Source organism: Gymnodraco acuticeps, unplaced genomic scaffold (genome assembly GCF_902827175.1).
Source record: "Gymnodraco acuticeps unplaced genomic scaffold, fGymAcu1.1, whole genome shotgun sequence".
NCBI classification, from domain to species: domain Eukaryota; kingdom Metazoa; phylum Chordata; class Actinopteri; order Perciformes; family Bathydraconidae; genus Gymnodraco; species Gymnodraco acuticeps.
Genome location: NW_022990346.1, coordinates 1,066,644 through 1,071,727, shown reverse-complemented (window position 1 = coordinate 1,071,727; position 5,084 = coordinate 1,066,644).

Sequence of the window (5,084 nt, the reverse complement as noted above, 5' to 3'; positions counted from 1 at the left end):
AAAGCACACTGAAAACAGCCAGCAGCGCAGGGCATGTTGAACAAACTCCACCATGCGAGCTTGTGTTGTAAAAACACACAATCCATCTTTTTCCTGAATAGCAGCTGATTCCTAAAGCATGTGTCACCTGCTGCCCTGCGTGAATTCAGCCCGATGCCAGTGATAGAGTGGGGTGGTGGTGGAGGGGTGAGGGAGGAGAGAGTGGACCCTTAGGGCTGGGGGGGGCAGTGGAGGACGGCAGTGGAGGGTGCACAGGGCTGGTGTTGATGGGTGGGCGGGGAGGCAGTGAGGCTTTAAATGGAGATTGACGCCCAAGGGGTAACCTGGCAACAGGCAGGAGCTGCTGTCAGATTAGGATCTGAAAGAGAGAGATAACCACTTTACTGCCCCCTGGACTGAGGAGAGCTGGAGGGCTGCAGCGTGTGTGTGATTGTGTGTGTGTGTGTGTTTATATGTGTGTGTGCGTGTGCTTAACCTGCAGTGTCATGTAGCAGGAGGCAGCTGCAGAGTTGTTTCTAAAGAGCTGGTTAAAATGCCACACAGCAAAGCACATCCATCTATCACTGACTTCTATTTCTGAGATAAATAAAACTTGTATAAAGAGCACACACACGCACACAATGTAAGCACATGGAAATATCGGATTATGTGCATTTGTGATACTTCACGTGCTTGATTAAAACATGGAAGATCATTTACTTATATAAATACAATCTCTGTCTAGAGTTTGACATTATGACAACATAGACAATAGACCACCAGCAGCCTGTATTTACATGACAATAGCCTATCAGCATGGTTTTATAACATCCTAACAACAGCAAAGACAAACAGCAACCTCTTTACGCAGTGTGAAAGGGCAAAGGTCATGCCGTAAAACCCTATTGAAACACTCTCTATGACATCCATAACTAAATTGTATTATAAACATACCTATAAAGCATTATAATCTGATTATAGCACAGTACATATTTTGAAAATTGAAATATTTTAAGAATGATTTGATAAGATTTCTATTACATTTTAAAGGGACTTTTTTTTGATAAACTCTGATATTGGTTTTCCTCTGACTTTTTGCCTCTAGCAAAACTGTGACATTTAAAATGATGGTTTTAAATGTCCTCAACAATTATTGGATTGATTTCCCCAAAAACTTGGTGAAGACATTCATCTTATAAACGTGGTTGATCCCCTGACTTTTCCTCTATCTCCATCAAGTACAAATATTCGATTTGTCCATTTTGGTTTACTAAACTCAATACAGAAAAACAATTGAGTCATGGCGCAGCATATTGGATTTTACAAACCTAATTTACTAAACACTAGTCTTTGTGCAAACTTTTTTTAACTAAGAAAGGAGATAAGATGGATTTATAGGAAGACTGGTCCACCAGATAGACATATTGATTAATTAAGATTGACAAACTGATCAGACAGAGGATTGATGAATGCAAAAAAGCTGGCCCAAAACAAACTTGTATCTGATGTTCAATACACTGAGCTGCTCTCCAAAAAATCCATCTATCGAGTGTGTGATTTTCTCTTTTTAAAAGCAGTGATCAATTAATTCTCCTCTTGATCCGGAGGACAAACAGCATTAAAATCATCATGAATACTTATAGGAAAAGCTATGAAGAAAAGCTGAAGTAGACACAACATTCAGAAAGCAGAAGGCTGCATGCACACACACGCAAAGCCCGTAAAAGATACTGATGCACACTTCAGACCCGAAGACACACACAGGCTCACTCGGGGCCTGCTGGCTGGCGGATTGAGAGGGATTTGTTGGACGGCACGCGACTGTGTCATGGCAGCGCCTCCACCTCCTGTCAGCTGTGTTTGTGCAGCGACTGGGTGGGAGGGGGGTCTACAGAGGAGGACAGTTTCTGTATAAAAGAGCCAGAAAAAAAGCATGTAAATCTTCTCGACAAGGAAGAGGGCTGGAGAAAGAGAAAAGAGAGAAAAGAGGGGGCACGGGTGAAAGTTGAAACAATCACTTTTTCTTTTGTGCAGGTGTTTTTGTGTGTGCACGAGGGTAAAAGAGCAAGGGAGAAAAGACGGCTGTGTGGAGGGTGAATGGCACAGACAGACTTAATGGCATTAACCAAATAAGCCGAGTTTAGATCTGCATTCTCCTTTGGTTTAACTTTCTGATGATTTGCATTTGCCCTTTAGCGACTGCTAACACTGAATATATGTGTGAGACTGTGTATGTGTAAAGCAGAGATGAGTTGTTTAGCTTTAATCTTTTTAGTGCAATAATTTAAGGCCTTTTTTCTTATGAGGTCGTATTATTTGATTATACAGAGCTAAACTTAATGATATTTGGATTTGAGGCCCATGTCCTGTAACAGCTGTTTCATAAAAATAAGGCTGCAATAAATGCCATGTTCATAAAACAATCACACACACCACACACACACACAAAGGCAAAGACGAATCTGAGCCATAACCAACATTACAACCATTAACCACATGAAGACCAATAAACTAGCAGAGAATCATCAGTACATCTTAATAAGAATAATATAGATAAAGTGTTTCATTGTGAGCTATAAAACCTAATTTATGTTTTGACTATAAAACCTAATACACCATCAGAGCCATGACTCTGGTCCGAGAATATTCAAAGTAAATTAAACAGTAGTTAATACAAGTTTTATTTCACCGTGTGTCTGTTGCTATGTAACGGTGTACCTTTACAAAAAGGTATCCGTGTGTGTATTTGTGTATTTATTAAACACAAGTACAATAGTCAATAGAGTGCCAAAGTCTAAAAATGACCCAGCAAATTCAGTTTAATTGGCTAAAATAGCTTGAAATTATACTTTTTTGGGACTTCATTGTGTTGTGAACAGTATTGATTAGGAGTAATAGCAGGTATGGATCAATCATACTGTTACCATACATAATCAACGCTGTCTCTTTTGCTACTGCTGTAATGAAACACTTGTACAACTTGTCTTGAATACATAGAGGTTCAGTTCGACTATGGACACAACATAGTAAAACATCTCAAATCAAATTAAGATGCCTTCAAGAGTACTCAAGTACTGTAGTTATGTACAATTCTGACACACTTGAGTATTTAAATGTCAAACTACTTCATACTTCTACAATTCAGAATAATATGGTACTCTTTACCCCTCTCCAGCCATAGGACTTTTCAATGCATAAAGTCCTGCAGTAAATTAAAACAACCAACCACTTCTTTACTAGAGTAGAATGCTATAACCTTACACATAGTAAATATACACTGCTGTAATGCTGCTTTTACAGAATTAAATAATTGTAACCTCTGATAAAAAACAATATAATTTGACACAGTGATTATAGGCCAAGAAGCTCATTCAGCAACTATTTTAGTCACAAAAACAGTTCAGTTGTTCATGCAATGAATGTGAAAATAAAGTGATTTAGCTCAAAAGGAAATCACCAAACCAGCTAATACAGTAAAGCGTGTACAACAACTTCATACAAAATATGTGAAGAATAGCATTCATAAGGAGATCGTTTGCTGTCCGGTATTTTAAAGACTACGAAACTTAATTCCGATTTACACAAATATTGTAATTATCAAAAACAAAAAGAAAGGAAGAGAAAGAAAATTGTAATGTGCAACAATTCTGCAGCTCAAATCCCAAAATGTAATGCGAAAGCAGAAAGTATTTTGTCACAAATACAGTAAATAAGGTGGATAATTCCGTCATTTGATTATCAATATTCAGCAGAAAGCAGGGATGGGAAGCAGAGGGTCGTAAAGATGGGAGGATAAAAGAAAGAGAGGCCACTCTGGTTCTCATTTCCAGTCTGTGGACATTACCGCTTCATTAGCAGGCAGCATGTGCTAAATATTATTCTGACTCCGATGGCTATCACACTCCTATGTAATGAGATACAGGCCGTCTGAACACACACATTTTAGACGTTTTCTCTTCCCCTCCAACACCTTCTGACCCTCCTGTTACCTCTGAGCAAGTGTGCACGCTATTGTGTCTGGAGTATGAGAGGATACAGTGAGGGCTGTAGTGCAAACAGCTAGGAAACTTAAGTGGTAGGAGAAGGAAAAAGGGAGATGATACAGATCCCTGAACTCTAATCCATATCATATAGGCTACTACGTCTTCCCCACTGCGATACCCAGATCTCATTTCAGCTCCAGGACTTTAGGACCTCGCTCTTCACTCTCATATCTCCCTCTGGCCGATTTAGGAGAATTATTCAAATGAAGTAGAAACTTCGTCCGATAAAGAGCCTCAGATGTTCTTTTAAGGACCTTTGAAGGTTGCAGATGGAAAATGGATTCCTCCAGAGTCATTCCCTCATTAAGAATGATAATTGAGATCTGGATGCGTTTGATATACACCATTAAACTAAAGGTCTGAGCCGGTTACCGAGGGAGAGAATAGTTCAGAGCAAAGAAAACCGTGGAAAAACCTTCTGAGCATTTAAATGATTTCCATTACACAGTTCAACTATGTGCAATATGTTCTACTTTATTACACAAGAAGACAAAATACGTTTGTAATATTAAACAGAAGGTTCTCATAAAAATGTATTAAAATATGATTAATAAATGGCTGTCTTACTAATAATATAATGTACAGCTGTGGATATAGTAAATTCACATACAGGCCAAGGACTGACAAATGATCGTCTCATTAAAACAGTCTACAACACAAAGGACATGTTGGGCTCTGTCTGCCTTACTGAAGAAAAAAACCTGCTGCCCTTAAAATCTCACCTTTTAGTTTAAACTCATCAATGCGTGTCATTTTATTTTTAAATATATATTTCTTATGTCAAATCGACTAATAACTAAACTACAAGTGTGAAACAAATGTAGTGCATCCTATCTGCTTCTGAAATGTAGAAGTATAGAACAAGCATACAATTTATAACTTCAAGCTAAGCCTAAAAATGTAAACATCTTGATATTTTTTGTATGTGCCAAAATGTATTTAACTTTTCTTAAAATTATTTTTCAAAAGGCAACATTTGCTGGAATGTCGTCATCTGCACATCTCTCTCTCTCTCTCTCTCTCTCTCTCTCTCTCTCTCTCTCTCTCTCGCTCGCTCTCTCT